This window comes from Heterodontus francisci, chromosome 28 (genome assembly GCF_036365525.1).
Source record: "Heterodontus francisci isolate sHetFra1 chromosome 28, sHetFra1.hap1, whole genome shotgun sequence".
Taxonomy (NCBI): Eukaryota; Metazoa; Chordata; class Chondrichthyes; order Heterodontiformes; family Heterodontidae; genus Heterodontus; species Heterodontus francisci.
Window position 1 is genome coordinate 9646748 of NC_090398.1, and position 12830 is coordinate 9659577.

Consider the following 12830-nt stretch of genomic DNA (forward strand, 5'->3'; position numbering starts at 1 on the left):
TATCTCTGTCTGTCCCTGTGTGTATCTGTAATTATCTCTATTGGTTCCTGTGCGTATCTGTGATTATCTCTATTGGTTCCTGTGCGTATCTGTGATTATCTCCATTGGTTCCTGTGCATATCTGTGATTATCGCTGTCTGTTCCTGTGTGTATCTGTGATTATCTCTGTCTGTCCCTGTGTGTATCTGTAATTATCTCTATTGGTTCCTGTGCGTATCTGTGATTATCTCTATTGGTTCCTGTGCGTATCTGTGATTATCGCTGTCTGTCCCTGTGAGTATCTGTGATTATCTCTATTGGTTCCTGTGCGTATCTGTGATTATCTCTATTGGTTCCTGTGCGTATCTGTGATTATCTCTATTGGTTCCTGTGCGTATCTGTGATTATCGCTGTCTGTCCCTGTGCGTATCTGTGATTATCTCTATTGGTTCCTGTGCGTATCTGTGATTATCTCTATTGGTTCCTGTGCGTATCTGTATTTATCTCTGTCTGTCCCTGTGTGTATCTGTGATTATCTCTATTGGTTCCTGTGCATATCTGTGATTATCTCTATTGGTTCCTGTGCATATCTGTGATTATCTCTATTGGTTCCTGTGTGTATCTGTGATTATCTCTGTCTGTTCCTGTGTGTATCTGTAATTATCTCTATTGGTTCCTGTGCGTATCTGTGATTATCTCTATTGGTTCCTGTGTGGATCTGTAATTATCTCTATTGGTTCCTGTGCGTATCTGTGATTATCTCTATTGGTTCCTGTGCGTATCTGTGATTATCTCCATTGGTTCCTGTGCATATCTGTGATTATCTCTATTGGTTCCTGTGCGTATCTGTGATTATCTCTGTCTGTCCCTGTGTGTATCTGTAATTATCTCTATTGGTTCCTGTGCGTATCTGTGATTATCTCTATTGGTTCCTGTGCGTATCTGTGATTATCTCCATTGGTTCCTGTGCATATCTGTGATTATCGCTGTCTGTTCCTGTGTGTATCTGTGATTATTTCTATTGGTTCCTGTGTGTATCTTTGATTATCTCTGTCTGTCCCTGTGTGTATCTGTAATTATCTCTATTGGTTCCTGTGCGTATCTGTGATTATCTCTATTGGTTCCTGTGTGTATCTTTGATTATCTCTGTCTGTCCCTGTGTGTATCTGTAATTATCTCTATTGGTTCCTGTGCGTATCTGTGATTATCTCTATTGGTTCCTGTGCGTATCTGTGATTATCGCTGTCTGTCCCTGTGCGTATCTGTAATTATCTCTATTGGTTCCTGTGTGTATCTGTGATTATCTCTATTGGTTCCTGTGCGTATCTGTGATTATCTCTATTGGTTCCTGTGCGTATCTGTGATTATCTCTATTGGTTCCTGTGCGTATCTGTGATTATCGCTGTCTGTCCCTGTGCGTATCTGTGATTATCTCTATTGGTTCCTGTGCGTATCTGTGATTATCTCTATTGGTTCCTGTGCGTATCTGTGATTATCTCTGTCTGTCCCTGTGCGTGTCTGTGATTATCTCAGTCTGTCCCTGTGCGAATCTGTGATTACCTCTATTGCTTCTTGTGCGTATCTGTGATTATCTCTATTGGTTCCTGTGTTTATCTGTGATTATCTCTATTGGTTCTTGTGTGTATCTGTGATTATCTCTATTGGTTCTTGTGTGTATCTGTGATTATCTCTATTGGTTCTTGTGTGTATCTGTGATTATCTCTATTGGTTCCTGTGTGTATCTGTGATTATCACTGTCTGTCACTCTGTGTATCTGTGATTATCTCTATTGGTTCCTGTGTGTATCTGTGATTATCTCTATTGCTTCTTGTGCGTATCTGTGATTATCTCTATTGCTTCTTGTGCGTATCTGTGATTATCTCTGTCTGTCCCTGTGCGAATCTGTGATTATCTCTATTGCTTCTTGTGCGTATCTGTGATTATCTCTGTCTGTCCCTGTGCGAATCTGTGATTATCTCTATTGCTTCTTGTGCGTATCTGTGATTATCTCTGTCTGTCCCTGTGCGAATCTGTGATTATCTCTATTGGTTCCTATGCGTATCTGTGATTATCACTGTCTGTCACTCTGTGTATCTGTGATTATCTCTATTGGTTCCTGTGTGTATCTGTGATTATCTCTATTGGTTCTTGTGCGTATCTGTGATTATCTCTGTCTGTCCCTGTGCGAATCTGTGATTATCTCTATTGGTTCCTATGCGTATCTGTGATTATCACTGTCTGTCACTCTGTGTATCTGTGATTATCTCTATTGGTTCCTGTGCGTATCTGTGATTTTCTCTGTCTGTCCCTGTGTGCATCTGTGATTCTCTCTATTCGTTCCTTTGTGTATCTGTGATTATCTCTCTCTCTCAATCTGTATATCTTTGTTTCTCTCTATTGGTTCCTGTGTGTATCTGTGATTATCTCTGTTGGTTCCTGTGAGTATCTGTGATTATCTCTATTGGTTCCTGTGCGTATCTGTGATTTTCTCTGTCTGTCCCTGTGTGCATCTGTGATTATCTCTGTCTGTCCCCGTGTGTATCTGTAATTATCTCTATTGGTTCCTGTGCGTATCTGTGATTCTCTCTATTCGTTCCTTTGTGTATCTGTGATTATCTCTCTCTCTCAATCTGTGTATCTGTGATTCTCTCTGTTGGTTCCTGTGTGTATCTGTGATTATCTCTATTGGTTCCTGTGTGTATCTGTGATTATCACTTTTGGTTCCTGTGCGTATCTGTGATTATCGCTGTCTCTCCCTGTGTGCATCTGTGATTATCTCTGTCTGTCCCCGTGTGTATCTGTAATTATCTCTATTGGTTCCTGTGCGTATCTGTGATTCTCTCTATTCGTTCCTTTGTGTATCTGTGATTATCTCTCTCTCTCAATCTGTGTATCTGTGATTCTCTCTGTTGGTTCCTGTGTGTATCTGTGATTATCTCTATTGGTTCCTGTGTGTATCTGTGATTATCTCTATTGGTTCCTATGCGTATCTGTGATTCTCTCTATTCGTTCCTGTGCGTATCTGTGATTATCGCTGTCTGTCCCTGTGTGTATCTGTGATTATCGCTGTCTGTCCCTGTGCATATCTGTGATTATCTCTATTGGTTCCTGTGCGTATCTGTGATTATCTCTGTCTGTCCCTGTGCGTGTCTGTGATTATCTCAGTCTGTCCCTGTGCGAATCTGTGATTATCTCTATTGCTTCTTGTGCGTATCTGTGATTATCCCTATTGGTTCTTGTGCGTATCTGTGATTATCTCTGTCTGTCCCTGTGTGTATCTGTGATTATCTCTATTGGTTCCTATGTGTATCTGTGATTATCTCTGTCTGTCCCTGTGTGTATCTGTGATTATCTCTGTCTGTCCCTGTGTGTATCTGTGATTATCTCTGTCTGTCCCTGTGTGTATCTGTGATTATCTCTATTGGTTCCTATGTGTATCTGTGATTATCTCTATTGGTTCCTGTGCGTATCTGTGATTATCTCTATTGGTTCCTGTGCGTATCTGTGATTTTCTCTGTCTGTCCCTGTGTGCATCTGTGATTCTCTCTATTCGTTCCTTTGCGTATCTGTGATTATCTCTCTCTCTCAATCTGTATATCTTTGTTTCTCTCTATTGGTTCCTGTGTGTATCTGTGATTATCTCTATTGGTTCCTGTGTGTATCTGTGATTATCTCCATTGGTTCCTGTGTGTATCTGTGATTATCTCTATTGGTCCCTGTGCATAACTGTGATTATCTCTATTGGTTCCTGTGCGGAACTGCAATTATCTCCATTGGTTCCTGTGTGTATCTGTGATTATCTCTACTGGTTCCTGTGTGTATCTGTGATTATCTCCATTGGTTCCTGTGTGTATCTGTGATTATCTCTATTGGTCCCTGTGCCTATCTGTGATTATCTCTATTGGTTCCTGTGCGTATCTGTGATTTTCTCTGTCTGTCCCTGTGTGCATCTGTGATTCTCTCTATTCGTTCCTTTGCGTATCTGTGATTATCTCTCTCTCTCAATCTGTATATCTTTGTTTCTCTCTATTGGTTCCTGTGTGTATCTGTGATTATCTCTACTGGTTCCTGTGTGTATCTGTGATTATCACTATTGGTTCCTGTGCGGAACTGCAATTATCTCTATTGGTTCCTGTGCGTATCTGTGATTATCTCTATCTGTCCCTGTGTGTATCTGTGACTATCTCTGTCTGTCCCTGTGCGTATCCGTAATTATCTCAATAGGTTCCTGTGCGTATCTGTGATTATCTCAATAGGTTCCTGTGTGTATCTGTGATTATCTCTATCTGTCCCTGTGTGTATCTGTGATTATCTCTGTCTGTCCCTGTGCGTATCCGTAATTATCTCAATAGGTTCCTGTGCGTATCTGTGATTATCTCTGTCTGTCCCTGTGCGTATCTGTGATTATCACTATTGGTTCCTGTGTGTATCTGTGATTATCGCTGTCTGTCCCTGTGCGTATCTGTAATTATCTCTATTGGTTCCTGTGCGTATCTGTGTTTATCTCTATCTGTCCCTGTGTGTATCTGTGATTATATATGTCTGTCCCTGTGCATATCTGTGATTATCTCTGTCTGTCCCTGTGCGTATCTGTGATTATCTCTATTGGTTACTGTGTGTAACTGTGATTATCTCTATTGGTTACTGTGTGTATCTGTGATTATCTCCATTGGTTCCTGTGCGTATCTGTGATTATATCTGTCTGTCCCTGTGCGTATCTGTGATTATCTCTATTTGTTCCTGTGCGTATCTGTGATTTTCTCTGTCTGTCCCTGTGTGCATCTGTGATTCTCTCTATTCGTTCCTTTGCGTATCTGTGATTATCTCTCTCTCTCAATCTGTATATCTTTGTTTCTCTCTATTGGTTCCTGTGTGTATCTGTGATTATCTCTATTGGTTCCTGTGTGTATCTGTGATTATCTCTATCTGTCCCTGTGTGTATCTGTGATTATCTCTGTCTGTTCCTGTGCGTATCTGTGATTATCTCTATTGGTTCCTGAGCGTATCTCTGATTATCTCTATTGGTTCCTGTGTGTATCTGTGATTCTCTCTATTGTTTCCTGTGTGTATCTGCGATTATCTCTCTCTGTCAATCTGTGTATCTGTGATTCTCTCTATTGGTTCCTGTGCGTATCTATGATTATCTCTATTTGTTCCTGTGTGTATCTGTGATTATCTCTATTTGTTCCTGTGTGTATCTATGATTATCTCTCTCTGTCAATCTGTGTATCTGTGATTATCTCTATTGGTTCCAGTGCGTATCTATGATTATCTCTGTCTTTCCCTGTGTGTATCTGTGATTATCTCTGTCTGTCCGTGTGTATCTGTAATTATCTCTATTGGTTCCTGTGTGCATCTGTGATTATCGCTGTCTGTCCCTGTGTGTATCTGTGATTATCTCTGTCTGTCCGTGTGTATCTGTAATTATCTCTATTGGTTCCTGTGTGTATCTGTGATTATCGCTGTCTGTCCCTGTGTGTATCTGTGATTATCTCTGTCTGTCCCTGTGTGTATCTGTGATTATCTCTGTCTGTCCCTTTCTGTATCTGTGATTATCTCTATTGGTTCCTGTGCGTAACTGTGATTATCTCTATTGGTTCCTGTGCGTATCTGTGATTATATCTGTCTGTCCCTTTGTGTATCTGTGATTATCTCTATTGGTTCTTGTGTGTATCTGTGATTATCTCTGTCTGTCCCTGTGTATATCTGCGATAATCTCTGTCAGCCCTGTGTGTATCTGTGATTATCTCTGTCTGTCCCTGTGTGTATCTGTGATTATCTCTGTCTGTCCCTGTGTGTACCTGTAATTATCTCTATTGGTTCCTGTGCGTATCTGTGATTATCTCTGTCTGTCCCTGTGTGTACCTGTAATTATCTCTATTGGTTCCTGTGCGTATCTGTGATTATCTCTATTGGTTCCTGTGCGTATCTGTGATTATCTCTGTCTGTCCGTGTGTATCTGTAATTATCTCTATTGGTTCCTGTGCGTATCTGTGATTATCTCAGTCTGTCCCTGTGCGTATCTGTGATTATCTCTATTTGTTCCTGTGTGTACCTGTAATTATCTCTATTGGTTCCTGTGCGTATCTGTGATTATCTCTGTCTGTCCGTGTGTATCTGTAATTATCTCTATTGGTTCCTGTGCGTATCTGTGATTATCTCTGTCTCTCCCTGTGCGTATCTGTGATTATCTCTATTTGTTCCTGTGTGTACCTGTAATTATCTCTATTGGTTCCTGTGCGTATCTGTGATTATCTCTGTCTCTCCCTGTGCGTATCTGTGATTATCTCTATTGGTTCCTGTGCGTATCTGTGATTATCTCTATTTGTTCCTGTGTGTACCTGTAATTATCTCTATTTGTTCCTGTGCGTATCTGTGATTATCTCTATTGGTTCCTGTGTGTACCTGTAATTATCTCTATTGGTTCCTGTGTGTATCTGTGATTATCACTGTCTGTCACTGTGTGTATCTGTAATTATCTCTATTGGTTCTTGTGTGTATCTGTGATTGTCTCTATTGGTTCCTGTGCGTATCTGTGATTATTTCTATTGGTTCCTGTGCGTATCTGTGATTATTTCTATTGGTTCCTGTGCGTATCTGTGATCATTTCTATTGGTTCCTGTGCGTATCTGTGATTATCTCTATTTGTTCCGATGTGTATCTGTGATTATCTCTATTGGTTCCTGTGCGTATCTGTGATTATTTCTATTGGTTCCTGTGCGTATCTGTGATCATTTCTATTGGTTCCTGTTCGTATCTGTGATTATCTCTATTGGTTCCTGTGTGTATCTGCGATTATCTCTCTCTGTCAATCTGTGTCTCTGTGATTCTCTCTATTGGTTCCTGTGTGTATCTATGTTTATCTCTCTCTCTCAATCTGTGTATCTGTGATTCTCTCTATTGGTTCCTGCGTGTATCTGCAATTATCTCTATTTGTTCCGATGTGTATCTGTGATTATCTCTATTGGTTCCTGTACGTATCTGTGATTATTGCTGTCTGTCCCGGTGCGTATCTTTGATTCTCTCTATTGGTTCCTGTGTGTATCTGTGATTATCTCTATTTGTTCCTGTGTGTAACTGTGATTATCTCTGTCTGTCACTGTGTCTATCTGTGATTATCTCTATTGGTTCCTGTGCGTATCTGTAATTATCTCTATTGGTTCTTGTGTGTATCTGTGATTATCTCTATTGGTTCCTGTACGTATCTGTGATTATTGCTGTCTGTCCCGGTGCGTATCTTTGATTCTCTCTATTGGTTCCTGTGTGTATCTGTGATTATCTCTCTCTCTCAATCTGAGTATCTGTGATTCTCTCGAATGGTTCCTGTGCATAACTGTGATTATTTCTATTGGTTCCTATGCGTATCTGTGATTATCTCTCTCTCTCAATCTGAGTATCTGTGATTCTCTCGAATGGTTCCTGTGCATAACTGTGATTATCTCTCTCTCTCAATCTGAGTATCTGTGATTCTCTCGAATGGTTCCTGTGCATAACTGTGATTATTTCTATTGGTTCCTGCGTGTATCTGCGATTATCTCTCTCTGTCAATCTGTGTCTCTGTGATTCTCTCTATTGGTTCCTGTGTGTATCTATGTTTATCTCTGTCTCTCAATCTGAGTATCTGTGATTATCTCTATCTGTCCCTGTGTTTATCTGTGATTATCTCTATTGGTTCCTGTGCGTAACTGTGATTATCTCTCTCTCTCAATCTGAGTATCTGTGATTCTCTCGAATGGTTCCTGTGCATAACTGTGATTATTTCTATTGGTTCCTATGCGTATCTGTGATTCTCTCTATTGGTTCCTGCGTGTATCTGCGATTATCTCTCTCTGTCAATCTGTGTCTCTGTGATTCTCTCTATTGGTTCCTGTGTGTATCTATGTTTATCTCTGTCTCTCAATCTGAGTATCTGTGATTATCTCTATCTGTCCCTGTGTGTATCTGTGATTATCTCTATTGGTTCCTATGCGTATCTGTGATTCTCTCTATTGGTTCCTGCGTGTATCTGCGATTATCTCTCTCTGTCAATCTGTGTCTCTGTGATTATCTCTATCTGTTCCTGTGTGTATCTGTGATTATCTCTATCTGTCCCTGTGTGTATCTGTGATTATCTCTATTTGTTCCTGTGTGTATCTGTGATTGTCTCTATTGGTCCCTGTGCGTATCTGGGATTGTCTCTATTGGTCCCTGTGCATATCTGTGATTATCTCTATTGGTTCCTGTGCGTATCTGTGATTATCTCTATCTGTCCCTGTGTGTATCTGTGATTATCTCTATTTGTTCCTGTGTGTATCTGTGATTGTCTCTATTGGTTCCTGTGCGTATCTGTGATTATCTCTATCTGTCCCTGTGCGTATCTGTGATTATCTCTATTGGTTCCTGTGCGTATCTGTGATTATTTCTATTGGTCCCTGTGCATATCTGTGATTATCTCTATTGGTTCCTGTGCGTATCTGTGATTATCTCTATCTGTCCCTGTGTGTATCTGTGATTATCTCTATCTGTCCCTGTGCGTATCTGTGATTATCTCTATTGGTTCCTGTGCGTATCTGTGATTATTTCTATTGGTTCCTGTGTGTATCTGTGATTATTTCTATTGGTTCCTGTGTGTATCTGTGATTATCTCTGTCTGTCCCTGTGTGTATCTGTGATTATCTCTATCTGTCCCTGTGCGTATCTGTGATTATCTCTATTGGTTCCTGTGTGTATCTGTGATTATTTCTATTGGTTCCTGTGCGTATCTGTGATTATCTCTATTTTTTCCGATGTGTATCTGTGATTATCACTGTCTGTCACTCTGTGTATCTGTGATTATCTCTATTGGTTCCTGTGTGTATCTGTGATTATCTCTATTGGTTCCTGTACGTATCTGTGATTATTGCTGTCTGTCCCTGTTCGTATCTGTGATTATCTCTATTGGTTCCTGTGTGTATCTGTGATTCTCTCTGTTGGTTCCTGTGGGTATCTGAAATTATCTCTATCGGTTCCTGTGTGTATCTGTGATTCTCTCTATTGGTTCCTGTGGGTATCTGAAATTATCTCTATTGGTTGCGATATGTATCTGTGATTCTCTCTATTGGTTCCTGTGTGTATATGTGACTATCTCCATTAGTTCCTATGCGTATCTGTGATTCACTCTATTTAGTCCTCTGTGTATCTGTAATTATCACTGTCTGTATCTCTGTGTATCTGTGATTCTCTCTATTGGTTCCTGTGCGTATCTGTGATTATCTCTGTCTGTCCCTGTGCGTATCTGTGATTATCTCTGTCTGTCCCTGTGTGTATCTGTGATTATCTCTATTGGTTCCTGTGCGTATCTGTGATTATCTCTTTTGGTTCCTGTGTGTATCTGTGATTATCTCTGTCTGTCCCTGTGCGTATCTGTGATTATCTCTGTCTGTCCCTGTGCGTATCTGTGATTATATATGTCTGTCCCTGTGTGTATCTGTGATTATCTCTGTCTGTTCCTGTGTGTATCTGTGATTATCTCTGTCTGTTCCTGTGTGTATCTGTGATTATCTCTGTCTGTCCCTGTGCGTATCTGTGATTATATATGTCTGTCCCTGTGTGTATCTGTGATTATCTCTGTCTGTTCCTGTGTGTATCTGTGATTATCTCTGTCTGTCCCTGTGTGTATCTGTGATTATCTCTATTTGTTCCTGTGCGTAACTGTAATTATCTCCATTGGTTCCTTTGTGTATCTGTGATTATCTCTGTCTGTCCCTGTGTGTACCTGTAATTATCTCTATTGGTTCCTGTGCGTATCTGTGATTATCTCTGTCTGTCCCTGTGTGTACCTGTAATTATCTCTATTGGTTCCTGTGCGTATCTGTGATTATCTCTATTGGTTCCTGTGCGTATCTGTGATTATCGCTGTCAGTCCCTGTGTGTATCTGTGATTATCTCTGTCTGTCCGTGTGTATCTGTAATTATCTCTATTGGTTCCTGTGCGTATCTGTGATTATCTCTATTTGTTCCTGTGTGTAACTGTGATTATCTCTGTCTGTCACTGTGTGTATCTGTGATTATCTCTATTGGTTCTTGTGTGTATCTGTGATTATCTCTATTGGTTCCTGTGCGTATCTGTGATTATCTCTATTTGTTCCGATGTGTATCTGTGATTATCTCTATTGGTTCCTGTACGTATCTGTGATTATTGCTGTCTGTCCCTGTTCGTATCTGTGATTATCTCGATTGGTTCCTGTGTGTATCTGCGATTATCTCTCTCTGTCAATCTGTGTCTCTGTGATTCTCTCTATTGGTTCCTGTGTGTATCTATGTTTATCTCTGTCTCTCAATCTGTGTATCTGTGATTCTCTCTATTGGTTCCTGCGTGTATCTGCAATTATCTCTATTTGTTCCGATGTGTATCTGTGATTATCTCTATTGGTTCCTGTACGTATCTGTGATTATTGCTGTCTGTCCCGGTGCGTATCTTTGATTCTCTCTATTGGTTCCTGTGTGTATCTGTGATTATCTCTGTCTGTCCGTGTGTATCTGTAATTATCTCTATTGGTTCCTGTGCGTATCTGTGATTATCTCTGTCTGTCCCTGTGTGTACCTGTAATTATCTCTATTGGTTCCTGTGCGTATCTGTGATTATCTCTGTCTGTCCGTGTGTATCTGTAATTATCTCTATTGGTTCCTGTGCGTATCTGTGATTATCTCTGTCTGTCCCTGTGTGTACCTGTAATTATCTCTATTGGTTCCTGTGCGTATCTGTGATTATCTCTGTCTGTCCCTGTGTGTACCTGTAATTATCTCTATTGGTTCCTGTGCGTATCTGTGATTATCTCTATTGGTTCCTGTGCGTATCTGTGATTATCGCTGTCTGTCCCTGTGTGTATCTGTGATTATCTCTGTCTGTCCGTGTGTATCTGTAATTATCTCTATTGGTTCCTGTGCGTATCTGTGATTATCGCTGTCTGTCCCTGTGCGTATCCGTAATTATCTCTATTGGTTCCTGTGCGTATCTGTGATTATCTCTATTTGTTCCTGTGTGTAACTGTGATTATCTCTGTCTGTCACTGTGTCTATCTGTGATTATCTCTATTGGTTCTTGTGTCTATCTGTGATTATCTCTATTGGTTCCTGTGCGTATCTGTAATTATCTCTATTGGTTCCTGTGCGTATCTGTGATTATTTCTATTGGTTCCTGTGCGTATCTGTGATCATTTCTATTGGTTCCTGTGCGTATCTGTGATTATCTCTATTTGTTCCGATGTGTATCTGTGATTATCTCTATTGGTTCCGATGTGTATCTGTGATTATCTCTATTGGTTCCTGTACGTATCTGTGATTATTGCTGTCTGTCCCTGTTCGTATCTGTGATTATCTCGATTGGTTCCTGTGTGTATCTGCGATTATCTCTCTCTGTCAATCTGTGTCTCTGTGATTCTCTCTATTGGTTCCTGTGTGTATCTATGTTTATCTCTCTCTCTCAATCTGTGTATCTGTGATTCTCTCTATTGGTTCCTGCGTGTATCTGCAATTATCTCTATTTGTTCCGATGTGTATCTGTGATTATCTCTATTGGTTCCTGTACGTATCTGTGATTATTGCTGTCTGTCCCGGTGCGTATCTTTGATTCTCTCTATTGGTTCCTGTGTGTATCTGTGATTATCTCTATTGGTTCCTGTGTGTATCTGTGATTATCTCTCTCTCTCAATCTGAGTATCTGTGATTCTCTCGAATGGTTCCTGTGCATAACTGTGATTATTTCTATTGGTTCCTATGCGTATCTGTGATTCTCTCTATTGGTTCCTGCGTGTATCTGCGATTATCTCTCTCTGTCAATCTGTGTCTCTGTGATTCTCTCTATTGGTTCCTGTGTGTATCTATGTTTATCTCTGTCTCTCAATCTGAGTATCTGTGATTATCTCTATCTGTCCCTGTGTGTATCTGTGATTATCTCTATTGGTTCCTATGCGTATCTGTGATTCTCTCTATTGGTTCCTGCGTGTATCTGCGATTATCTCTCTCTGTCAATCTGTGTCTCTGTGATTCTCTCTATTGGTTCCTGTGTGTATCTATGTTTATCTCTGTCTCTCAATCTGAGTATCTGTGATTATCTCTATCTGTCCCTGTGTGTATCTGTGATTATCTCTATTTGTTCCTGTGTGTATCTGTGATTGTCTCTATTGGTCCCTGTGCGTATCTGTGATTGTCTCTATTGGTCCCTGTGCATATCTGTGATTATCTCTATTGGTTCCTGTGTGTATCTGTGATTGTCTCTATTGGTTCCTGTGCGTATCTGTGATTATCTCTATCTGTCCCTGTGCGTATCTGTGATTATCTCTATTGGTTCCTGTGCGTATCTGTGATTGTCTCTATTGGTCCCTGTGCGTATCTGTGATTATCTCTATTTGTTCCTGTGTGTATCTGTGATTGTCTCTATTGGTCCCTGTGCGTATCTGTGATTATCTCTATTGGTTCCTGTGTGTATCTATGTTTATCTCTGTCTCTCAATCTGAGTATCTGTGATTATCTCTATCTGTCCCTGTGTGTATCTGTGATTATCTCTATTTGTTCCTGTGTGTATCTGTGATTGTCTCTATTGGTCCCTGTGCGTATCTGTGATTGTCTCTATTGGTCCCTGTGCATATCTGTGATTATCTCTATCTGTCCCTGTGCGTATCTGTGATTATCTCTATTGGTTCCTGTGCGTATCTGTGATTATCTCTATTTGTTCCTGTGCGTATCTGTGATTGTCTCTATTGGTTCCTGTGCGTATCTGTGATTATCTCTGTCTGTCCCTGTGTGTATCTGTGATTATCTCTATTGGTTCCTGTGTGTATCTGTGATTATCTCTATTTGTTCCTGTGCGTATCTGTGATTGTCTCTATTGGTTC